This window comes from Pristiophorus japonicus, chromosome 23 (assembly GCF_044704955.1).
Source record: "Pristiophorus japonicus isolate sPriJap1 chromosome 23, sPriJap1.hap1, whole genome shotgun sequence".
NCBI classification, from domain to species: domain Eukaryota; kingdom Metazoa; phylum Chordata; class Chondrichthyes; family Pristiophoridae; genus Pristiophorus; species Pristiophorus japonicus.
Genome location: NC_091999.1, coordinates 65,023,894 through 65,051,174, shown reverse-complemented (window position 1 = coordinate 65,051,174; position 27,281 = coordinate 65,023,894). Strand labels below are relative to the sequence as shown.

The following is a 27,281-nucleotide window of genomic DNA, read 5'->3' as shown; positions in this document are numbered from 1 at the left end:
AGAGATATGTGTTTAGTGCAGGAAAATGGAGTCGAGGTGGAAGATCAGCTATGATCTTATTGAATGGCGGAGCAGGTGCGAGGATCCGAATTGCCTACTAATGCTCTTCATTCTAATATTCTTAAGTTCTTATCCTCTAATGACCATCTCCATCCATTCCCAAATTGACATAAAAGCCCCTTCAGAAGCGCATTCTTTCCTCATGGAATGCGATTTGTTATTCTACTACAGGAGACCTCAGGCGCGGGCCCCATGATTTCAGAGGAAAATGCCGGAAAATACATGGGACTTACCAGAAACCTATGGAGATGTATCTGTCGTCGGCCGGGTCAGAAATAATGGTGAGATTGAAGCACGGAATACCAGAGTTCAGGGAAACAGAGAGCGAAGATCACAAGCCGTTCCCTGCGTGATATTCAGTGAGTTCAGTTATCCAGCCATGCCACCTGGCGTTGAATGCTCAAATGTACCGCGGACACCGAGTGATCCCTCCTCTCTTTTCCCTCAAATACTGTCTGAAATATGATGTGTGTATAACTGGAAAATGGAGAGCGTTGGTGCGTATAACAGAACATGGACGAGAGAGTGTTTGCATGTTCGATAGGGCCCAGGCTCTGGGAATCATTCGCCAGGGTTCTGCTCACTGGTGTGCTTGCATCAGATATCCAATCCGTGCTGTACATGCTCTCGGAGTGTTTTATGGGACAGTGTATAGGGAGCTTTACTCTGTATCTAACCCGTGCTGTACCTGCCCTGGGAGTACTTGTTGGGATAGTGTAGAGAGAGCTTTACTCTGTATTTAAACTCGTGCTGTACTTGCCCTGGAATTGTTTGATGGGAGAGTGTAGAAGGAGCTTACTCTTTATCTAACCCGTGCTGTACTTGCTCAGCGTCTGTTTGAGGAGACATGTAGAGGGAGCTTTACTTTGTATCTAACCACTGCTGTACCTGCCCTTGGAGTGTTTGATGGGTCAGTATAGAGGGAGCTTTAGTCGGTATCTAACCCTTGCTGTACCTGCCCTGAGAGTGCTAGATGGGTCAGTGTAGAGGGAGCTTTACTCTGTATCTAAACTCGTGCTGTACTTGCCCTGGAGTGTTTGATAGGAGAGTGTAGAAGGAGCTATAGTCTTTATCTAACCCGTGCTGTACCTGCCCTGGGAGTAATTGATGGGACAGTCTAAAGGGTGCATATCTCTTTATCTAATATCGTTCTGTACCTAACCTGGAATTGTTTGTTGTGACAGTGTAGAGGGAGCTTTACTGTGTTTCTAAACTCTGCTTTAACTGCACAGGGAATGTCTAATGAGTCAGTGTAGAGTGAGCATCTAACACGTTGTGTACCTATCCTGTGATTGTTTGTGGGACAGTGTGGAGGGAGTCTTATTCTGCCGTGTACTGCACTGTGACAAGCTGCGATGGAGCAGAGTCCTGCTCTTTAAAAGCACATGTCTTGTGACTGTGACAGACGACAATATTAGAGGAGGTTGCATGCTGTGCTTGGTTGCTGTGCGGTAATTCCGTCTGTGGAGCCGGACTTAACAAGGCAGTGGTAAACATCTATTTATGCCGATTGGACACTCGGTGGCGCAGTGGCACTTTCACCAATGGGACTTGGGTTCAAACACAACCCAGACAGGAAGGGTGAAAAATACCTGTCAGGTAAATAAAACACCGTGTGACAGGGAAAATGGGGCGGTGCGGAGGAGCCTTCGAGAAAGGAATACAGCACAGTCCAAGTTAGTTCTTTTGTCATTTCCGATTTATTAACAAATTCACAGAAAGCAATTTACAGAGAAGTTTAATAAAGTGAACACAAAGAGAATATAACTGAGCAATAGATTGGGAACCGAACACAGGCGGATTAGGTCTGTATTCCTGGAGTTTACAATAAAGAGAGGTGATTTGATTGAAACATATAATTCTGAGTGGGAATGACAGGGAAAGTACTGAACATTGTATCCCCTGGCTGGAGAGTCTAGAAATTGGGGGCACAGTCTCAGTATAAAAGATCGGCCATTCAAGACAGAAGTGAGGAGGGTTGTGAAGCTTTTGAACTCTTGGCCAAGATGGCTGTGGATGCTGATTCGTTGAGCATATTCAAGACTCAAATAAGCAGACTTTTGAACTCTAGGGGAAACAAGGGAAAGGGGGATCGGGCGGGAAAGTGGAGCTGAGATCGATGATCAGTCAGGATATGTTGAATTGAAGAGCAGACTCGAGGGAAAGTATGGCCTGTTCCTAATTCTTATATTCTTTTGCTCTTATATCTGAACTGCCAGCTATCTGTCCAGCTGTGACCGACACTAGGGAGAGAGAACAGGACCACATCATAAAGGAAAGGGAACAATTGTGAATAAGAATGAGAAAAGTTACTTATTTACACATGAAATAGTCAAGGCACGGTGAAACTCTGAGATACAGTTACATTATAACCACGATTATCACGCACATTTCAAACCGAAAGACAGAAATCTCATTTCTATTTTTTTTCTCCGCTACAGATTTGGATCTATTACCCGAAGGCATTTTACTCTGAGAATCACCAAGAGGACATATTTTATTTTTAATGACATATAATTTTAACAAAGTTAGCAGAAAGTGAATATAACTGAGCGATACATTCATAACAAACAGACGGATTGGGGCTGTCATCTCTGGAGATTAGTACAATGAGAGTTGATCTGATTGAAACATAACAAATTCTGAGGGCGATTGACAGGGTAAATGCTGAAGGTTTGTATCCACGTCGTTGGAGAGTCTAGAATTAGGGGGCAGAGTCTGAGTATAAAGGATCGACGATTTAAGCCAGAGATGAGGACGAATTTTTCACTCAGAGGGTTGCAACTCTTTGGAATTATCTGCCCCAGAGTGCATTGAATGCTGAGTCTCTTAATATATTGACGGCTCAAATAGACAGATTTTTGGACTTTAGCAGAAACAAGGGATGTGGGTGTCGGGCGGCAAAATGGAGTTGAATTCGATGCTCAGCCATGATCTGATTGAGTGGCAGACAGGTTCGAGTGGCCGTACGGCCGAATCCTGCATCTATTTCTTATGCTCTTATGTGGGAACTGACAGCTGTCTCGACAGCTGTGGCAGAAATCAGGGAGGCAAAACCGGGGCCCAGCATAAAGGAAGGGAACAATTGTGAACACGAATCAGAAAAGTAATTTTTTACACCTAAAATATTCAAGGAACAGTGAAATTCTTGGACCCATTTACAACATAGCCACGATTATCTCACACATTTCAAACAGAAAGGCAGAAACCCCGTTTATGATTTTCTCAGTTACAGATTCACTGAAGACACGATACTCTGAGAATCGCTAAGTGGATGTAATATATTTTCATAACACATAGTTAAGGAAAATACACGTTGGCCGAAATTGAACCGATCACTTGATCTGTAAAAAAGGGATAAAATAATAAAGCAGATATTTAGTGGTCTGGGGCATTTATCTCAGAGTTTTTTTCAATGAAACTTTTCCAGATTTGTGAAACCGTTTCAGTAAGTTAGAAATATGAACGGATTGAATCTTGTCACCTTCACCTGAGAGTGACGGCAGCGCTGCAGGAAATGCTCAGGATGAACAGGATGATAAATGTGGAAGAGGTTGTCCAGATGTTTCCGCTCTTTGCCTCATAGTCTTCACTCCAGATGTGCTCTGAGGAAATTACGGAGAAGAATAGAGGAAATATATTGAGATCGTTTATTAATCGAGGTTATCATGTCAATATTATATATTCTATTCTCTTCCTGAATATGTTAGTTTGTTCTCTAATTTAACTTTTAATGTATATCTTGTGTTAAGTTAAACAATCTCAGCAATCTCTCTCTGTTTCTCACTCAACAGCCGCTCTTCCATTATCATCCTCCTCTAGTCCGTGTTGTAAATATGACACATTTTTCTTCAATGTCAGAAGCTAATTGAGTTTGGATCACTTTATTACGGGAACAATAAGATGAAATATCGAGGCAGGTTTCCGGATTGATATCGATTATATTAATAATAGGTTCAGGTAGTTCGTTATTTGGAGACTGCGTAAGAGATCAATGGTGAGTTATAATCCTTGTTTATTTATTTGTAGTGGAAATGCTGTGACTATAATTAACTTGCAACCGTTTCCAACAACTAAATTGATTCAGTTTATGAGTAAGATTTTAATAGAGCAACGAGAGATATTATGGTATCAGGAACTATTTATTCTGGATAATCATTGGAGACTGTGTCCATTCAAAATGTGCATTTTAATTCAACATCATCTACAAGCTGGCGTTTTTGTTTATGCACTTTAATGTTTGTCTGTACGAGTGTTCGTGTGTGTGTTTATTTGTAAGTGTATGTTTATGGTTATGTCTAAGTGTGTGTTAATGTATCGATTTAATCGTATATGTGTTTATATGTAACAGTGTGTTTGCATGTAAGTTTCTGAGTGGGTTTTGTTTAAGTTGGTATTTGGTTTGATATGTATTTTTATACGCGTCTAAATATGTGATCTATGTAAATATGTGTTTGGATTGATGGATGTTCATTATGTATATGTAAATGTGTTTGCATATAAGTGTGTGTGTATATTTAAGTGTGTGTGTGTGTGTATTTTGTGTAAGTATGTGTTGGATTGATATATGTGTTTATGTGTGTGGAAATGTGCTCATTTGTGCATTTCCCTGTAAATGTTTGTGTCTGATCATGTCTACGTGTTTGTTTGTGTTTAGGTGTATGCGTGTGTGTTTATGTGTAACAGTGTATTTGCATTTGGATCAGCGTTTGTGTGCGTTTGTTTTGTGCAACTGTGCGTTTGGATTGGTGTATCTGTCTCTGTGTAATAGTGTTTTTGCATGTAAGTATATGTGCGTGTGTTATGTTTAAATGTGCATTTGGATTGATGTGTGCGTTTGCTGTGTATGTAAGTGTGTTTTTATGCATATGTTTTGAGTAAAGTGTGTGTTTATTATTTTTATTTTTCGAAGTTATTGAGGATACCAATTAGTGGATTTGTCAATGAGGGTGCACGTAATATTCTGGTTATGTGTAATACTCTGTGTCAGTGTGTTAATGTGTGCCTTTTTGTGTAGATCTGTGTGAGTGTATGTATAATTGTGCACTTAGAAACACTTGCACAACATCATTAACAAAATTACATGTGAACAAACACACACTCACTTTCACGCATATTCTTTCCCGCTCTTTGTAAATGTGTTATATGCGAGGAGCAATATGACGTCAGCCGATGGAATGCAAACATTGAACAGATGGGCCTGAGAAATAACAGGAACACAACCATGTGAGAAACCCGAAGAGTGTTCAATCACCAGTTTAGATTGGACTGTTAGAATTCAATGTGTTAGTTCAAACATTAACAGGGACAGGTTCACTCAAAGCCTATTGAATAATATTACGTGGAAGAAATATGTATTTTAGAATAGGTGGCTTGTTGAAAATCTTATGACCGTGAGTTAGAAGCTGAAGTAGTACCGATGGCAAATTAGTCTATATAAAAAGAACGGTTCACTTCCTATCTCTTTGTGGGAGCTGCAGAGGGGGTTAAATGGATTACCAATTGATCTTTTATCTTTCTCTGGTGGGTTTGGGAGGTACAGTGGGGTAATAATAGCTCGTTCCCCTCTGGTGGGTCTGGGGGTACAGTGGCTAATGTATTCCCCTTTCCCACCCTTTGTTGGAAAGTGGGATCTACATTGGTTTCACAATTGCCATTTCCCATCTCTCTGATGGGGAGTATGGGAGGGAAGTGTGTTAACAATTACCTTCTGCCCTCTCTAATGGGGGCATAATGTACTGTGGGTTATCAATTGGACTTTACTCTCGCTCTGATGCAGCGTGTATGAAACGGTGGGTTAATAATTACCCTTTCCCTTCTCTCTCTGGTGGGGGAGTAGGGTTACAGTGGATTAACAATTGCCCTTTCTCCTCTCTCTTGTGGGGAAGTATCTAATGCACTGTGTTAACAATTACTCTTTCCCCTCTCTCTGGTGGGATAGTGTATTTTACGGTTGATTAATTGATGCCTTTTCCACTCTCTCTGTTGGGGTAGTGTCTGATACAGTGGGTTAACAATTACTTTTTCCCTTCTCTCTGATGGGGTAGTGTTTGATACAGTTGGTTAACAATTGCCCTTTCCCCTCTCAATCTGGTGGCGCAGTGGGGGTACAGTGGGTTAACAATTGCCCTTTCCACTCTCTCTGGTGGGGTAGTGTCTGGTACAGTAGGTTAACACATGCCCGTTCCCCTCTCTCTGATGGTGGAGTGTCTGATATATTGGTTATCATTCACCCTTTTCCCTCTCTCTCTGGTGGGGGAATGGCTGAGACAGTGGGTTAAACATTGCCCCTTCCCCTATCTCTGGCATGAAGTTGGGATACAATTCGTTTTCGTGTTTGGCCCTCACTTCTGTTCCCACTGGCTGCCATGCTACAATATCAAATTCACTTCAATTCTGTTTGCGGGATGGACAACCCGAGAAACAGAAACACCAAGATCTAAAGGCGCAGCGTTTATTTATCGGAAATGGGACAGAGAGGAAATTTGCTGAAGTTACTTTCAGCAATCCTTTAATGAGAGAGCTTGACCCTGTCTCTAACCCATGGTGGATCTGAGCTGGCAGCGCTGGATGTACAAGTCTTGGGCTCGATACCCGCAAACAACCTTACAGCAGATAAACAGCCCTCACAATGGCAAAAATACGAAACACGATTAATTGAGAGTTGTATGTTTAACTCACGATTGGAATAAAAGCCCTGTATAGTTTTTGTTGAAGAACTGAAATGCAATCGAGAGATTCTCACTGACAAGAATTGATGGTGTCCATCAGAACAAGGGAAATGTTTACCGCTGGATTTATTGACGGTCGTGTTGATGATCTTCAAATGGATCTCTTCATGTCCCACCACACAGGAGCAGGAAGCGCCACGAGCCCACTCCTCGGCTGCAATGGATAGCAGGCTATACATGAAGAAGGAGCTGCTGCCGTTCTCCGCCATCACCTCGGTGTTCTTGTAGTTGCCAGAATCCACCGGCTTGTCATTGACGGTCCATTTGATGAAGATCTCTGGGGGGGGGGGGGGAAGCCTCTCACTAAGCAGGTGAGGCTGACCAATCTCTGAGCGGTGACTTCTTCTGCCGGGGGCGGGAGGACACACATGGCTGGTTTCCCCCGATCTTTCGCTGTGGAACAGTTATAATAAAGGCCAAAGAAATGGACATTTTGAGAGACAATGGTGGGATTTTAACTCAATAAAGCGGGCAGTTTGGGGGTGTGGCGTTGGAAAAATTGGTAAAATTCGGAATCGCGACCTGAGCCCGCCCACTTCCGGTTTTAACGCAGGCAGGACAGGAGGCGGGCAGCAAATCCGCTCCCAGGATGCAGGGCGTCTATTCAAATAATATATATAAATGACGCTGGAGTCCTCTTTTTTAATCTTCATTTGGTGTTTAACTGTAGCTGGTCCGGTTTGACACACTGTGTAAATCCCTGCAGTTACAGTGAGGTGGGGAATGCTGCACCCAGGTAGTTATTGCCCTTACACCTACATGCTGGATCCAGGAACCCTGCTTATCCCATCCCGCGATCCGAGACCTCCTCACTTGGCTTCCAGTCCTCCCGTTCTTCAGGGTGGCCTATGGGCCCCGAGCCCAACTCTCAGTCCCCATTTATATTTAGCCAATTTATGGTGGTTAGATGTGAGAAAAATGTGCTCTGCGTTGAATTTTTATGCTTTTCCATTTTCCCTCTGGAACATCTCTGGTTTTCCAACCCGCAGCAGAGGGAACGTAATCTTTCTCTCTGAAATCTTGAAGGGTTGGACTGGAAAATTACATAGAATTTACTGCACAGAACGAGGAGATTTGGCCAACTGGTACACGCTGGTGTATATGCTTCACACGAGCCTTCTCCAAGCTCACTTCATCTAACCCGAATAACATATCGTTCTATTGGTTTCTCGCTCATGGACGTATCCAGTTTCCACGTAAATACACAATGTCAGGGCCCAGAATGCTGCGTTAGTGGAATTAAACATCTAAATTATCAGAGTAGCCCTTTAAACACTTTATATAATGAACTAGTCCTTGCACTTGCACCGGAAATAGCCACAATGTCTCACTTATTGCAACAACCTCCCTGCTCACCCTTTTCCTTGTGGATGGAATCTCTGATTGGAGTCGGCATATCCTGATAGCTCACCACGCAGTCGAACCCATCCCCACTCAGCCAGTCTTGGGTCGAGATGTTTAAGTTGCTGATCACGCTGTTGGACCTCTCCGGGTTGGACGGTAAACTCTGATTTCAAATCCTCCTTTTCTCGGGTCCAGGACACGGTGAGCCACTAAGGAGCGTCTCCAGTTAGACCAGGTTTTGTTCTCCGTCGCCTCCAGTAAGACCTGTTCTAGTGACGGTTGGCGAAGAGTGATTTTTGAATCGCTGCATGGGACATATAGTGCGAAACAGGAATGAAATTGAGGCAAAGCTGCATCTTCAGAATCAGGATATTAATATTTAGACAGAACTCTTTCAAGGGGAATAAAACACATTTGAGAAATCAACATCTCGCTGTTGCTTAAAAACCGTTGTTATTGGAAGGGCAATGAATTGGCAACGATTACGCGGGATATATAACATTTCCTGTCTATTTGCAGCCAGAGTCACTTGTAATGGGTTGTTAAGCAAATGCTCGAGTAAAATGGGAATACATTGGGGCGCAATCGTGTTCGGCACGGAATAGCGCTTTTCCCTTGCTCCTTTATGACCGTCTATAGATCCTTGCACCCAAACGCATCTTAGCTGATTATATGAGCTGAAGTCCGAATAGCCCGAAGTTCAAGAGCTCTGCACCAAGCTGCAGGGAGAGAAAGCAAAAAAGAAGTAGGAAGCAATCGAAGGGTGATTTCACAGCCAAGGTAGTAAGTGATGATTAGCTGGTGATGGGTGAGTAGTTTTTCTTTTCTTTAGAAGTAAGTAATCTTTAGCATTGTTGTCGCCAAATTAAGTAAATCTAGAGGTTAAGTCATGGCAGGAATGCTCAGATACGTGTCATGTTCCTCCTGTGCTATTTGGGAAGTCAGCGACGAATACATGTGCACGAAGTGTATCCGGCTGCAGCACATGACAGACCGCATTTCGGCACTGGGTAGATTTACTCTGGAGATCTGCGATGCTGAGGATATCGTTAATAGTATGCTTAGCAAGCTGCCCACACCACGTGTAAAGAGTACACAGCCCGATAGGGGCTGGGTGACCAACAGGAAGTGCAGTGGAAGGAAGGTTGTACATGGGTCCCCTGCGGCCATCCCCCTGCATAACAGATACACCACTTTGGCGAATGTTGAGGAGGATGACTCCTCAGCAGAGAGCAGCAGCAGCCAAGTTCATGCCACCGTGGTTGTCTCTGCTGCACAGCAGGACAGAAAAAGAATGGGAGAGCTATAGTGATAGGGGATTCTATTGCAAGGGGAATAGATAGGCGTTTGTGCAGCCGCAATCGCGACTCCAGGATGATATGCTGCCTCCCTGGTGAAAGGTTCAAGGTTGTGTCAGAGCGGCTGCTGGACATTTTCATGCGGGAGGGTGAACCACCAGTTGTCGAGGTGCATATAGGTACCAACAATATTGGTAAAAAACGGGATGAGGTCTTACAAGACGAATGCAGGGAGCTAGGAGCTAAGTTAAAAAGTAGGACCTCAAAGTTAGTAATCTCAGGATTGTGACCAGTGCAACGTGCTAGTCAGAGTAGGAATCGTAGGATAGCCCAGATGAATACGTGGCTTGAGGAGTGGTGCTGAAGGGAGGCCTTCAAATTCCTGGAGCATTGGAACCGGTTCTGGGGGACATGGGACCAGTACAAACCGGATGGTCTGCACCTGGGCAGGGCCGGAACCAATGTCCTCGGGGGGGTGCTTTCTTGTGCTGTTGGGGAGGGGTTAAACTAATATGCCAGGTGGATGGAAACATATGCAGGGCGACAGAGCTAAATAGAATGGTGCGGAAGCAAAAGATAGAAAGAGGAAAAATAAATTTTGTGAGCAGAGAAACCTTAGTCAAAAAGCAAAATTCTAATCGGCAAAGTGTTTTAAATAGACAAATCTGAAGGCTCTGTGCCCCAATGCGAGGTGTAATCGTGATAAGGTGGTCGAACTAACTGTGCAGATAGCAGCTGACGGATACGATGTGATTGGCATCACGGAATTATGGCTCCTTGGTGACCAAGGCTGGGAACTCAACATCCAGGGCTATTCAACATTCAGGATGGTTAGACAGAATGCAAAAGGAGGTGGGGTGGCCTTCCTGGTTAAAGTGTGAATTAACGCAAACGTAAGGAAGGACTTTAGCTTGGATGATCTGGAAATGGTATGGGTGTGGCTACGGAATACCAAAGTGCAGCAAACGCTAGTGGGCGTTGTGTACAGACCAACAAACAGTGGTAGTGATGTCGGGGACAGCATCAAACAAGAAATTAGGGATGCGTGCAATAAAGGTAGAGCAATTATCATGGGCGACTTTAATGTACATATTGATTGTGCTGAACGAACTGGTAACAATGCGGTGGAGGTGGATATCCTGGACTGCATTCGGGGTTTCCTGTGTATTTGCAGCCAGAGCCACCTGTAATGGACTCTGAAGCAAATGCCCGGCGTAAAATGGGGCGCAATTGTGTTAGGTACTGAATAGCACTCTTCCCTGAAATACCTTGCTCCTTTATGCCCGTTAATAGATCCTTGCACCGAAACGAATCTCAGCTGGTTATAATAGCTGAAGCCCGAATAGCCCGAAGGTCACGAGCTCTACACCAACATTACACTGGTTCAAAAGCAGTGTCAACTGAATTTCAGGATTTTAGTGCACACAGGGAACAAAGTTAATTTTCTGGTCCCTTGCATCGATTTTTGTTGGGGTGAAAATGTGCAGGAACCAGTCACAGCCCCTGTCAGAGGAGAAGTACAAAGTCGGGAAAATGGAGTTGCAAGGAGTCTTTGGTGGTGGGGAATCACTTGTAATAGTGTGAGGTAGTTTGTTTATTTGATCTACACTCAACACCATCTTCACGCCTTGGTTCTGTAAGCCTTGATAATCTTGCCCAACAAAAATGTATCATTCTCAGTTTTCAACTTTTCAATTGAAACCCAGTGTCATCAGCTTTTCGGGAGGGAAATCCAGACTTGCGTTATTCTGCATGTGATGAAATCCTTCCTGACATACTTTCTGCACGGTCTAGCTCTAATTTTAAGTTTATGCTACTTATTCTGGACTCTCCCACCAAACGAAATAATGTTTCTACATCTACTGAATCAATTCCATTGATCAACTTAAACACCTCAATTTGATCCCATCTTAATGTTCTATACTCGTCTCCTCATCGTTTTACTTTATTAGTCCCGGGATCATTCGGGTAAACCTGCACTTTACCGCCTCCACGACAAGTATATCCTTCCTGAGGTGCAGAGCCCAGAATTGGGCTCAGTGCTCTGAATAGGGTAGATGCCCATTCTAGCAGTGGGTTCCTGGATAATTATCAGTAAAGTGTTCCAGACTCCGACTGCCGCTCCGTATATGATCAACCAACTCAGGATATACTGAGACTAAGGACACTTCACTCACTGCCTGACATCAGAGCAAGGGGAAAGCTTCTTTGGCGAGGTTATCAAATCCTGAACAATGAGGAATCCTGAACCAGAAGATCGTGGGTTGAAATCCCACTCCAGTTACTTGATCACGAAATGTAAGCTGAGTCTCCTAGTGCAGTACTGGGGGCGTAGTGCACTTTCGGAGGTGTCGGCTTTCGTATCAGGTGTTAAACCGAGGATCCGTCTGGCCTCTCAGGTGGACGTAAAAGATCCCCTGGCACTTTTTCAATGAAAAGCACAGGACTGCTGCCTGGTGGCCTGGGAATATTGATACCTCAAAAAAACATTACTAAGCAAAGAATTATCTGGTCATTATCACACTGCTGTTTGTTCGAGATTTCTGTGCACAAATTGACTGTCGCACGTTGTACATTACAACTGCAACCACATTTCCCAACTTGCTTCATTGGCTGGCAAGCTGTTTGGTTCAGTCTGAGGTCGCTAAACGCGCTGTATAAAGGAAAGTTTGTATTGCGGTAATACACAAACTGCATGATTGGAAATTAGGAATATTCATCTGCTTTTTACTAATTCCAATAAAAGTCCTGACTGAGATCAGCGCTCAGAATGGTCTGGAATCTCCCTGGATTGTGCCTCTTACCCTGAGATCTGGTGAAGTTATGGCTTTGCGTGACGCCTAAATGAGTGACCTGGCAGGTGTAGACCGAACCGGTGAACCATTCCCCGGCGGGGACCGTTAGCCGACTGGCTGTCGAGAAGTTCCCGTTCACCTCAAATGCGGGAGAGGTGACAAAGCCCGAATCCACGAGTTGTCCACTCTTCAGCCAATTCACGGTCAGTGACTTTGGCCTGGAATTGATGATTGAACACACGGCGCTTGCATATCTGCTGCTGGTGATTTGTTCAGTGGAACTCAGCGTGAGGAGAACAGTTGCAGGAACGATGTCCCATTAAGGATCTTCAAGAGAAGGCATATTATTGACATTGCTTGCAAAATAAATGACTAAGAAATGCAAAGTGTCCTTATATTTTAACAGGTTATGTGCTATCAGACTAACACTAACCTGGCATTCACAGAGAGCGCAACTGTTCACAGTATTCTCAGTGTAATATGCATACCGGAACTGTGCATAATATTTTAAGTGCGATATTGGGACCAGAACCATGCACAGTATTCTAAATATGATATGGAAACCAGAACCCTAAACAATATTCTAAGTGTGACATATAGAAGAGAAATGTGTACAGTATTCTAAGTATGATATGGAGAAAAGAACTTGACACAGTATTCTAAATATGAGATGGAAACCAGAATTGTAAACCATATTCTAACTGTGAGAAGGAGACCGTCTTGTGCACAGTATTCTAAGTGTGATATAGCGACCTAAACTGTGCACAGTATACTAAGTATAATATGGAGACCAGAACTGTACACAATGCTCTAAGTTTGGTCTAACCACATATCTATACATGTTGAACATACTTTCGCAACTTTTCACAGTTTGCCCTGTATCCCACACCACTAACCTGACAGTGTTATGGCCCAGACGGACACACCACGTCGAACCTCGCAGTAGATTGTGCTGCTCCCCACCTCTGACTCGGTGATGGTTATCTGGCTGCTCCGGGTGTAGGTTCCCTTCTTGTTGAGCATCGACGGGTAGGTCTTCAATCCAGTGGTGATCGGCTCTTTTTCTTTCTTCCAGGAATGGCTGGTGATTCGGGGGAGCAGTCTATCGCTAAACAGCCGTACGTGACCGAACCATAAGTGCTGGGTTGTTTACAGGAGGAGAGCATGGCGTAGAATGTGGGGGGAGACGGTGTTACTCAGAAAGAATGGCCAATTGACCAAGTTATAATCTGTGCTTATAGAATAATTAAATTACTCAAAATTTGACAGCAGAATAAACTAAATCCCCCATTTTCCCATTAAAGAATACACGGGCATTTGAGCTTCTGTCGGTCCATCATAAGCTCCTGTCGATGCCCTGGTCTAGAACACACCTCTCTATTTCCGAGCTCTATTACATTACAAAACAACAACATTTACACATCTCCTCAATAAAAAACACTTCATTGGATCACACAATACAAACGCAAGCACGTGGCTATTTCGGCCATCATTTATTTCTCAATGAGCACCATTGCTGATCCTTTATTTAATTGCAGTTTGGGGAAATTTGCCCTTTGCACATTTCCTGCGCCGTATCGCTACTAAACAACATTGACTGCACTTGAAAGTAACAGCGGAATTCCTGCTTAGGACGTTAGCAAAAAAACCCTCTAAAAGTGCCTAGCACATAATTCATCAGTTAGCATTTCCTTAGTTCAGTTTCTAAGGTTCAAGCTGTAGATGAATCGCAATTGAGTCGAATCTCTCCCTTTCGTTCTCAGCATTTGAGGGAGAGCGATGTCCTTCAGCGCACTATGATCTGCGCTCTATTCCATCCTCTTGAATGCATGTCGCTTGAGTTTCATCCTCCCTGTCACTCAATTTATAATCCGAATAAAATACAGTTCCAAAAAGTTTCTCGTTAAATGTCCCATTTCAATTCCCATTGTTATTCTTGTTACATAACATTGACCTGGATATGGTAATAGGGAATATAATTTGGAATTTCGAAGATGATGCTAAACCTGGCAACAGAGCCAATAATGAGCATGATAGCAGCAGACTTCAGGAGGAGACAGATAGACCAATGAAATGGGCCGGGACATGGCAATTGCAATTTTATGTGAATAAATGAGAAGCGATGCACATTGGGTGGAACATGGAGAGGCACTATAATGTAAATAGTATTGCTTTGAGGGGATGCACGAACGGAGAGATCTGGATGGAAGTACTCACAAATCTTTGAAGGGGGCAAGGTAAACTGGTAAGGCTGTTATGAAAGAATATGGGATTTTTGATTTTGTAAAAATGGACATTAACTGCAAGAAACAAGACTGTTATGCTAAGCTGACAGATCACGGGTTAGGCCTCAGCTGGAGTATTGTGCACAATTCTGGCATAACAATGTAGGAAGGATGTCAAGCCCTTGGGGGTGTACAGGGGAGGTTTTTACCAGGATGATGACAGGGATGGGGTCGTCAGTAATATGGAGAGATTGGAGAAACTGGGCTGCTCTCCTTAGAGCAGAGGTTAAGGGGAGACCTAAGAGAGATATTCAACATTATCTCAGGTTTTGATGCAGCAAGTCGGGAGAACATGTTTCGGCTGGAAGGTAGGTGGGTAACCAAATGTCACAGGTTTAAAATAATTGGCAAAAGATCAAAAGGGGAAACTGGAGTAATTTTTTTACACAGAGAGTTGGTAATTTCAGGAATGCACCAGGCAGCTCATCATGTACTTCAGGAGGATTCATTTTACATTTAAAGGAAAATCCTGAGGTGGTGGATGAAATTGGACAGCTCTTTCAGAGCCGGCACAGGAACGATGGCCGAATGGCATTTTTCAGTGCTGTGAGATGTTATCATTCTACTCGAATCAGTGGAAATAGTTCTTCTAGATTTAATGGAAGGGAACGCTTCATATTTTGGACACCTCTACCAGAACTATTTTTATTGTTTGTTATAATGAAAAGGATATTTAAAATAAAGGGATCATAAACCTGACGCAAATTAGTCAATCGCATGCTGTTATAAAGTTTTAAAGTTCATTGCGAATAATGACTTATTTCAGGTTGACTCTATCTCTTTAAATGTTTCACAGAATTGCAGCTCAGGGACTGTGTGCCTTGTGTTGTGACCCAGGCCAATAGCTGCATCTCGTCACAGTTTGTCCCTGCCTTTACCCTTCTCAGGAAGAATTGGACAAAATGATGGTTCTCAACATGAGGTCCCCAAGACGGTTATTTGGAGCAGGAGTCTCTACAATCTCCATTTAAATTGTGGAAATAACTTGTAGTCACCCAAAACAGGCGCTGCTTTCTGGAGTGTTATTCACTCCCTGAAACGATTTTTTCTGAAAGTGAGCTGAGGATCAGACCAATCATGTTCAATAGAAATCTGATGCTCAAAATGTTCAAACATTACTAACTCTTTAAAAATTGGCTATTTGTCCAGAAAGAAGGTTAATCAATGAATGTGCGTTGTTTAATCTGGGCAATGGGACGATTTATTGTATCTATGTGGCTCGAGCAGTTTATGTGTTATCTTTTAGATGCAGGTAACGTTTCCTTGAACACTGCGTAACCTAGCACTTTCAGATCAGATACAGCTCGGAGAAGATAGGGCAAAGCTTCCGCTACACTGCTGTGTGGGTCAGGACAGGTATAGCAAGGTTGGAACACATAGTAATACGTTATCCCTACTGTACCCTCAAATAATCCAATCTAGAGTACGGCAGAAATGTGCGACGAAATGTCTCCCCATAAAATGCGTTAACAAATTGTCCGGTTAGATTAAGCACAATTATATACAAAGAAAAGCTTCCCATACACGGTCCCGTTGAAGTGCACCAACTCAGCTACAGCGCGTATTAAATAGAAGATCAATCAATATTGACTGTCCCAATAAACCACCGCGTACTTGTAGTTAAGATTTTAATACTGATTAAAGCTCTCTCTGCAATGCCCCATCAAACACTGCCAGATACGATAAAGCACGGGTAAGATGCAGAAAAAAGCTCCATCTTCACTGACATATCTAACTCGCCCAGTGTTGGTAAGGTACGGCATAGATTAAAAGTAAATTTTGCTCCACACTGCCACACACTCAGAGCAGGTACAGCACGGGTTGGATAAATAATAAGGCTTCCTCTCCACTGTCCCGCCAAACACTCCCAGGACAGGTACCGCATGGGTTAGATACAGAGTAAAGCTCCCTCATCTCTGTCCGATCAAACAGTCCCAGTGCAGACACAAAATGGTCAAAATAAATTGAAGCACCCATCAGATCAGACGAGGCGCTGCTTTCCTGAAACTGTGTGTTCTGAAAGTGAGCTTAGGATCAGACCAATCTCAGTCAATAATTATCTGGCGCTCAAAATTTTTAAACTTTACTGACTTAATATCTTATTAGTTAAATGCAGATTTAGGATCCTTCAATATATTTGGAAAATCATTCAAATCAGATGCAGGATAGATATGACAGAGTAACTCTCCCGCTTCACTGACATGTCTGGCGCTGTAACGTCATGTATAGCATACGTTGAATTCATATTAAACTACACTACCCTTTCAGACACTCCGGGTCAAATATAGCAAGGTTTAAGTTCCGAGTAAAATTATTTCTACACTATTCCATCAATCCACCCAGGGCATGGGTCAGATGCAGAATAAAGCTCCATCTACATTGTCTCAATCAAATCCGCCCCGGGCACGTACAGCTTGGGTCAGATATAGAGTCAAGCTACCTGTACACTGTCCCATCGAACACTCCCAGGGCAGGTACCGCCGGGTTGCAACCCAATTAAAGCTCCTTCTACAGTCTCTCCGCGGTGTTTCTGAACTGCTCCTTCTGAATGTCGCATTTCTGAGGCCCCTCCTCAACCTTAAAATCAATCTTTCAATGTTCTCACTTATTCTGTTTCTTAAATAATTGAGTTAAATATCACTCCCCGCAATACAGGATTACAAGCCAGAAGATTTACAACCAATCAGGAGGACTCCTGATTCTCACACAGTAAGAAGGTGCACAGCAGCAGAACGGTGCAACAAGGGTGCTCCAGGCAGAGAGACCAGTTCATTCTGTTAATTTCAATGAAGCTGTTTGATTTCTAATTTATTTCTTGTCAATTTTCAAACGCGTCAACTCTGCAGATTCTTTGAAATTAAACTGACACTAATTTGAGAAACATCCAGCGATTTCTCCCTCTCTGTCAACAATCTTGTAAACTGCGTAAAAATTAATTTACCTGAAAACAAGTGTCTGGAAATAATTCACGTTCCACGGTAACTTGCTGCCCATCACAGGGGATCAGTGACAAGAGTAAGAATGTTATAATCCAGGAGACATATACATTGGAACCTGATCACCCACTGATTGGATAAACTTTCATCAGTAAATATAACCTGTAAAAATCTTCGAGGCAAAACACGAAGTTGATTCACTAAAATCTGAAGCGACACGTTATCGAACTCAGCACAGCCGAGTTATAAATGCAATGATTATAAATTAATTTCGGAATTAATTAAACATTCTCTCCAACCATTGAGGTTTTGCAATAACTATAATACGGACCAGGTTGCAACGCAATTGCAAGAAATCGTTTATGTTTAATAAATTAGCACTGATGTTACCTTCTAAATTAATGTTCATGTCAACTGATTATTAAAAATAATCTGAGTGCCTGTCTGACCTTTCCTCCTCAGAAGCACACGTAACTGGAACTATTGAAATTAATTTAAAGTGCTTGAATTTCAGCCTTACTAATATAATTACTTAATAATTTTATATCCTTTTTCTGCCTGGCAGCTTGTGATACTTAACTTACTATAACAATTCGTCAATATTAAAATAGTAAGCAGCATAGTAATACATAACTACAGCCAGAAACCTACATTATTTTTATTTAAATCGAATCACATTTGAATAATTGACAGTAATCAAGCAGTTCTACTACTATCCCGCTCTCTGCCGACACATTTTTAAACTGCCTGTTTCTGCTATAGCATAAACTGCGTCTAGTCTCAGAGTACGTTTCACATGATGGATTGAGGAGTGGACTATTTTAAATAGTTCACTGTCCGGCCAGGGTCACAACTCCACTGGGCTGTAAACAGCTTGTTTACTAACGCTGGAGTCTCGAGCTGAAATATTCTCCTCAAACTTAACCTTTCAAAAATGGTTTTATTAAGTAAAACTGATCCGTGCAGTTTGCAGTCAGTAGCAGAGCCTCCGATATTTAATACTACAGACAATTGTTTATAGTTCACTCCCATTATTCACACAATGCCCACAAATTATTTAATAAATATATGCTGCTACTTTTTGAAAATTGTAGCCAGAATAGTCAGTGTAAAACATCATTCAGACCATCTGCGGCACTGAAACTGAATGAGCAAATGGAGAAGTGTCTGTGTTCATCAATTTAATATTAATAAGAATTAAACATAACTCTCAGATATGAGCTGTGCATTTCTACTGTTCTATCCCGTATACAGCAGCACTTTCGGAGATAGGATATTGTTTTACATTCTAAATAAGATGAACCTTTTGTAAGTAAATTAATCTGCTTGAATTTCAATGGATTATGTGTCTATCTCCAGCCATACGCAGTTGGAACCTGCCTTGAATTTAAATATAATCAAATTAACAATTCTTTGACTGCCAGCTACGCCTGTCTCTCCGCCTTTAGTCTTGCAAACTCATTAAGATTAATTTAGTGATAATTCTCTCGCTATCAAACAACACATAATATTGAAGGAATAACAAATTTCGTCTGCACAGTAAGGATTTCATACCACCGCACATATATTGAATTGACAAAATGCAATTTACAACATGGCTTTAAGATATAAGTTAATACACTCTGTTATTCATCTGTGTAAACAGGAGGTAGCAAGTAATTGAACAACCTAATCAAACTAAACACAGCAGTGGAATCAGTATATTGTCAGTGAAATAATTGCAGGCATAATTAATGATTGTATCGAACCTCTAAGAGTTTCTGCTCCTGTTAATGGAGCCCATTGCAGAGCAGAATCTTGGAAGGCGAATATTATTAAGTACATTTACATTGATATTATAGCATATTTAATAATATTGGGAGATATTATCGCATTATAATCGTTTGGTTAATATTCATTTAAAGCAACTACAACCTGAACACTTGTTAAAGATATAGCTGTTATTAATAGTTTCATTTCACACTGTAAATATTAGCATGTAAACATTGATTACTATTTGAATACATAATTATCACTTCAATAATTGTTATGTTAAAATACCTTTCAATGATTTCTGATTTCTAAAACCTTCCTGTTCTCTGCCTACAATCTGCTTTCAAACAGTTTCAAACATATATTTTGTTTGTATTCGGTCAGAAACCTGCTGCTGCCTGCTGTCACCGATATTAAACATTGTCGAAACGCCAAAGACTTTCACAAATTCTCGCTGTTCTGAGTAACACAGGCACAAACTCTCCTCAGCAGATCAACACTAAATCACATCACTGATGAGCGGAATCGCTCCACAGATCCTTTCATTGAGCAGACCCTTCATTCTATAAATCCTTTCAGCAGAATAAAATGTATCATTGTAAAATGTCTCATGGCAGAATCACCGAACCCGCCTAACACTGAAATAACCAATGATTGAATTCAACAGAAATATAAAATAATGACAGCAGAATTGTGATTAGACGGATCATGCTAAATAAATTAACGTTGATATTATAGCATATTTAAAGAATACAGTGTGATATTAATGCATTATAATAATGTTAGCTATATTAATTTAAATCTGTTTCAGCTGGAAATGTTTTAATGTTTTAGTTCTTAATTACAGTAACACTTCACCTGTTGAATCTGAGCATTTGGGAACATTCGCTCAGTAGATGACAATGTAATTTTTTAAAAAACCTTTAAATTCCTTAAGATTATATACTGATCGTTAAGCTTTCTGTTTTGTGCCTACAATGTTCTTTCAAACATATTTAAAAACAATGTTTGCATTAGATCAGAAAAACTGCAGCAATCAGAGGTCACCGAGAATAAACATTGCAGAAATGTCAGACAGTTTAACTACCGTTAGGTAGTTATAGTAACCCAGGCACACAGTCTCGTCAGCAGATAAACACCAAATCACATCAACATCATGTTCTGTGGAGAAACTGTTCAATTATATGATCACGTTGTAGCAGAATTAAATGGAACATTGAAAAATCTCCATGGAAAATCCATCGAAACCAAGTTTCAGTGAACAAAATAGTTAATAAAATAAACAGAAATATAAAAAGACACAAATACAACAGTTACTGAATGAGTGAATGTTCCTTACCTGCAGTCACCGTCACCATAGTCCCTTGCCCCCAGTCGTCAAAATAGTTGTACCCTCTCCCATAGTCCCACAGTGATAGGAACTCGCACAAATACTGCACTCACTCTCTGCTCATTAGACTCTCAACATTCACTTCAAATGGACATTCCCTTCAAATAGACATTAATGATGATCAAGTTTAGAATTTAGCCAACAGTTTACTCAACACAATAAAAGTGAACACAGTTCCAACCAGCTCCCTCGATGAACCAGGCACAGTGAATCGAGCATCATGTCCAGCTCTGCAATTGCTGACAATGTTAACATTAAACAGAAGCATAATCAAAACCTCCCCTCAGTACATGGGTTAGTGTGTTAGATTTTCACCATTGAATTCTCAGTGTCCTGGTATTGTAAGAAGCGGTTTGTGGTCTGGTTCTGAACATTGCCGTTAACATTGCATTTGACAAAATTGCTGACCGTCAGGTTATGATGGAAGTTCGTTGAATTCCCCCTCGATCTATTCTTGTACGGGTCCAGCCCTGGTTCCTCTCGCTGTGGCCCTTGCACAATACTAAATGGCGGAGTCTTCGCTCATCAGTTTCTTCATGTCCAACGGGAAGATATTGCTTGAACTGTCTTTGGACGCAGTAAATCGGCTCTGAATCCCTGGTGCGTAAATTTTGTTCGATGAAGTATAATATCTAATCAGCCAATCCAGCCCCTGTCCGGGAAACTGGCGGACCCAGTTCATGCCATAGTTGGCAAGATCGAAGCCGCAGGTCAGTCTCAAGGTGCACCCGGAAATCTGGGTTTCTGCCTCGGTCTGAGTCAACACCACATCCGCCTGGACACCTGTAAAAATAATCAAATACCCAGAGGATTAATCCTGGTGAAATGATTCCTGACTCTGTAAAATTCCAGAGAGACTAACACTGAGACAGTAATAGTGAGAGACTTGCTCAATAAAATCTACTCATGTGAAAATAAAGCCAGTAACAGACTGAGAGAAATCGCCGACCTCATGCTCCTGACGATGTGTGGTGAATGGTTCCGGCAAGAACTCACTGAGGAAACCCATTCCCGGACTGTTGTATTGCGCTCCCAATGACCGGCAATTAAATGCCCGGGAGATGGGGGCGAGGTTACAGGCGCCGCCCTTTGATTCCCTGATAGAGGCGGCTTCTGGATCCACGTCACACCTTCCACATCACCAACAGAATCGACTCACATCTGGACTGTAAATGAAATCCCTTTATTTCCTCACTCCTTCTCAGGGGATGTGAATCTATTAGATTGAATTACATTATCACGGTCTGAAGGAACTGTCAATTTGTGTTCCCCCATCTCCCACTATCTATCCATTCATCTGCATCAATAACGAATCCCTTATAATCTGAATTGTTATCACTCTATGTAACCGAGTGCGGGAGATGGGTAATGTGATTGCAGAAACACTGGATGGCTATAGCTACACAATTTGTGTCTGGAGATGAGTTCACACCGCTCAAATTATACAAGTGTCTCTCATTTCTTTTCACTAACTGCCCCTGAGTCTTTGACCCTAAGACATCCCTTTATAAAATTAGCTGTAAAATAAGCCCGCTTGCCTGATAATAAGAAGTTAGTTGACGGAGACACATAAGAGAGCTTGGCCCGCCTGCTTCAGTTCAGCTTTTTATGAGAAACGCTGGTGAATCACAGCCGATAATGTGATCAGCAAACCCCGACATCCAAATCCTTGCAGCTAACTTTAATAGTGACAGAATGTGTAACAGACAGGGGTACCAGGAACACGGCGTATCAGGAAATCACAGGAATAAATGCATCATCTCCCGCTGAAACAGATCACAATCTGTAAATGTTTCTACCCATTGGTAGCCGGGCTATGAGAGGGGTTGTTCAGGGATCTCAATTAGCTCAAATTACACCGCACAGTGCGCGTCTGCTAATCAGTAATAAGGGAGACTTTCGTATAATCCAGGCACAGAACTGTAAGAGTATTCAAGGAAGTGCAGTGGGTTCAAGGCAATTCCATCTTTGTTTTGTTTACTTTGCGATTCTCACTCATCTCTTACAGTTTGGTTATGGTGTCATTAAACCTCTCTCCAGCACTCCATGGTGTACTGAATAAAGGGCCTGAATAATCTAGAATGGCCATTATTTGGAAATAGTTATAATTAGACAACATATGGATCAATCCATTATTTTCTGATCCTATTTTGTAATATTTTGAGCATGGAATTGACGGAAAATAATTCTTGAGATGTTATATCATCGAAAATGTTTATTTTTTATAAAAGGGCTACTGAATTGTTTAAAGTTCAAGTAATTAAATCTCATCTTTCTCCCATTTTTGTTCAGCAACCCAGCCTCCACGGCTCTCTGGAGTACGGAATTCCACAGATTTACAACCGTCTGAGAAAATAAATTCCTGCTCATCTTTATTCTATATGGGTGACCAATTGCTGGAAGGAGCAGAACTGCAGTGGTTCAAGGAGAAGGCCCAACACCCCCTCCTCACGGTGCGACTCGGGATGTGCAATAAAAAACATCCTTTTCTGCCTTGCACTCATCTCGGGAATTAATAAGGGAAGCTTTAGCAGGCAGTGGCCTTCACTGCTGATGGCTGTTCAGAGGTTGATTGGTAGATTTGTGTTAGGAAAGGGTATTATGTTATGGAACCAAGGCTGAATGATGGAGCTAAGATACAGATCAGCCATTATCTAATTGAATGGCGGGTCAGGCTCCAGAGCTGCATGTCCTAATCCTATTCCTATATTCCGACTGCTTACTTAATATTGCATACATAACTTTAAAAGATCGAGTTTGACCCTTTGGCAAATAAAATCGAATTAAATTTTAACATGTCCTCTTTTAAATATTCTGATCCGACTTTACAATATTGGTAGGAATTTTTCTTTAGTTATTAGCTGACGTAAACATTTGCTGTTTATTAACCTTACTGAATCAATTAATATTTAAATATTTGTGTCAGCTGTGGCTCAGAAGGATTTGGTTCAACTCCCTTTCCAGGAAAATGAACACATAAATCAAGGCTGACATTCCAGTGCAGCGCTGAGGGAGTGCAGCACTATCAGAGGTGCCGTCTTTCAGCTGAGACACTTAGCCAAGGCCCCGTCTGCTCTTTCAAGTGACACTAGTTCTAAGAAGAGCAGGGGAGTTATCCCCAGTGTCATGGCCATTATTTATCCCTCAATCTACTTAACAAAATAAAGCAAGTTATCTGGTCATTATCACATTACTGTTTCTGTGAGCTTGCTGTGCGCATATTGTCTGCTGCGTTTCCCGCATTAAACAGTGACTGCACTTCAAACACTAATTAATTGGCCATAATTCACTTTCAGACGTCCGGTGTTTGTAAAATGGGCTATATAAGTGCAAGTCTTTCTTTAAATGTAATTTTCTTCCCATTCTTATTCAAGTTTTACTGACTATCGGGATGTACTAAAACTAAGCGAACAGGCGGTGTATGACCCATTTCACAGAATCAAAGAGCCATAGAAATTTACAGCAGGGAAGTAGGCCATTCTGGCCCATCGTGTCCACGCCGGCCGACCAAGGGCTATCCAGCCTAATCACACTTTCCAACTCTTGGCCCGTAGCCCTGTTGGTTACTACACTTTTGGTGCTTGTCCAAGTACTTTTTAAATGTGGTAAGGTTACCTGCATCTGCTATCCTTTCAGGAAGTGCATTCCAGACACCCACCTCCATCTGGGTGAAGAAATGGCCCTCATATCTCCTCCATACATCACGCCAATTACTTTAACTGCATACCCGCTGGTTGCTGCCCTTCTGTCAAGGGAAAAACGTGTTTCCTTTCCACTCTATCCAGGCCCCTCATCATTTTGTACATCTCAATCAGGTCTCCCCTCGGCCTCCTCTGTGACAAAGAAAACAGACCCAGCATCTGCAATCTTTCCTTATAGCTAAAATTCCCAAATCAGGCAACATTCTTGTAAACCTCCACAGCATCCTTTCCCTTGCAATAACATATTTGCTATAATATGGTGAACATAACTGCACGCAGTACTCCAGCTAAGGCCGACCAGTGTTTTAAACTGTTCACGCATAACCTACTTGCTCTTGTATTCCGACTGAAAAAATTATTAAGAATGGGAAGATAGACTATGGAAGTAAACTATTACAAAATATAAAAATAGATAGCAAGAGATTCCGTAGGTACATTAAAAGGAAAAGAGTCGCTGAAGTAATTGTTGGACCCTTAGAGGTTGAGAGTTGGGAATTACTATCGGGGAACTGTCTTTTCTGTAGAGGACACTAACATTATTCCGACAATGGATAGTCGAGGGTCTATATGGGGGCGGTGTGTGGTTGGGGGGGTTGAGGAACTTAACATAATCACAATCACAAAGGAGGTGGTACGCAGTACGATAATGGGATAAAGGCAGAAAAATCCCCTGGACCTGATGGCTTGCATCCTAGGATCTTAAGAGAAGTAGCGGCAGGGATTGCGGATGCAATAGTTGTATTTTACCAAAATTCCCTGGATCCTGTGAAGGTACCAACAAATTGGAAAACTCCAAATGTAACGCCCCTATTTAAAAAAGGATGCAGATAAAAAGCAGGAAACTATAGACCAGTTAGCCTACCCTCTGTTGGAGTCCATTATGAAAGAAGCAGTAACAGGACATTTGCAAAATCAAAATTCGGTCAGGCAGAGTCGGCATGGATTCATGATGGGGAAGTCATGTTTAACAAATTTGCTGGAGATCCTCGAGGATGTAACATACAGTGTGGTTAAAGGAGAACAAGTGGATGTGATGTGTTTCGATTTCCAGAAGGCATATGACAAGGTGCCAAATAAAAGGTTAATGCACAACATAAAATTCCACTGGGTTGGGGGCAATTTGTTAGCGTCGATAGAGGATTGCTTAACTAACAGAGAACAGAGAGTCGGGATAAATGGTTTATTCTCTGGATGGCAACCAATAACTAGTGGGGTGCCGCAGGGATCAGTGCTGGGACCAACTATTTACAATCAATATTAACGACTTGGAAGAAGGGACTGAGTATAAGGTAGCCAAGTTTGCTGAAGATTCAAGGGTGACAGGAAAAGCAATGTGTGAGGAGGACACAACAATCTGCAAAATAACATAGAAAGGCTAAGTGAGTGGGAGAATATTTGCAAGATGGAGTACAATGTAGGAAAGTGTAAATTCATGCCCTTTTGCAGAAAAAAAATGAAAGAGCAATTTATTATTTCAATGGCGAATGATTGCAAAGTTCCGCAGTATAGCGGGACCTGGGGGTACTTGTGCATGAAACAGAAAAGGATAGTATGCAGGTACAGCAATTGATCAGGAAGGCCAATGGTATCTTGGACTTCATTGCAAAGGTGATGGAGTATAAAAGCTATATAAGGTATTGGTGCAGTCGCCCCTGGAATACAGCGTGAAATTTTGGTTTCCATATTTACGAAAGGATATATTTGTTTTGGAGGCAGTTCAGAGAAGGTTCACTAGGTTGATTCCTGGATGAGTGGGAAGGTGGAGTAGGTTGGGCCTCTAATCATTGGAATTCAGAAGAATGAGAGGTGATCTTATCGAAAAATATAAGATTATGATGTGGATGCAGATAGGATGTTTCCACTGATGGGGGAGACAAAACTAGAGGGCATGACCTTAGAATAAGGGGAAGCCCATTTAAAAAACAGATGAGGCGAAATTTCTTCTCTCAGTGGGTAGTAAATCAATAGAATTCGCTGCCTCAGAGACCTGTGGAAGCTGGGACATTGAATAAATTTAAGACAGAAATAGACTATTCCTTAAACGATAAGAGATAAGGGATTTTGGGAGCGGGCGGGGATGTGGAGCTGAGTGGATGATCAGATCAGCCGTGATCTTATTGAATGGCGGAGCAGACTCGAGGGGCCATAAGACCTACTCCTGTTTCTATTGCTTATGTTCTTAAGCCTCGACGAATAAAGGCAAGTTTTCCATAAGCCTTGCAAACCACCTTATCTACCAGGGCTGCTACTTTCAGAGATCTGTGGACGTGCACTCCAAGGTGCCTTTGATCCCCTTCACTTTTCAGTATCGTACCATTAATGTGTAATCCTTTGCGTTTTTAAATCTCTGCAAATGCTTTACCTCACAATTATCTGGATTGAGTTCCAGTTGCCACTGTTCTACCCATATAACCAGCACATTGATATGTTCCTGCAGTCTGCAACTTTCTTCTTCATTATCAACCACACAGCCTATTTTAGTGTCAACTGCAAATTTCTTAATCATATCCCCAATATTCAAGTCCAAATCAGTGATATATACCACAACGCGCAAGGGCAGCACTGAAACATGTGGAACACCACTGGATAAATCCAACCAGTCACAAAAACACTCATTAACCAGAACACTCTGGTTCCTGCCTCTGAACCAATTTTGGATCCAAATTGCCACTGTGCCCTGGATTCCACGGGCTTTTAATTTCTTGATAAGTCTGCCATATGGGACCAGCTCAGGATCACAGCCCTGAGTCAGGGTTCAAAGGCTACACAAATTGAGGCCCTTTAGACCTAAGCTGAGGCTGCACGCGCCCGTGAATCCTTGACACTGATTCAATGGGGATACAGTTTTTTATCTCCTTACCTAAGGAAGGATATACATGCCATTGAGGGTGTGCAACAAAGTTTCATCAGACCGAATGCTGGGATGGTGGAATTGTCCCATGAGAGGTTGAGTAGATGTGGCCTAGATTCCCTCGAGTTTAGAAGAATG

The 27,281-nt window shown here is 42.0% G+C and overlaps 1 pseudogene; it reads right to left on the bottom strand.

Moving 5' to 3' along the window:
• Window positions 1–11,803: 11,803 nt before the first annotated feature.
• Window positions 11,804–26,798, bottom strand: LOC139235578 (Ig heavy chain Mem5-like; annotated as a pseudogene).
• Between the last annotated feature and the right edge of the window lie 483 nt (window positions 26,799–27,281).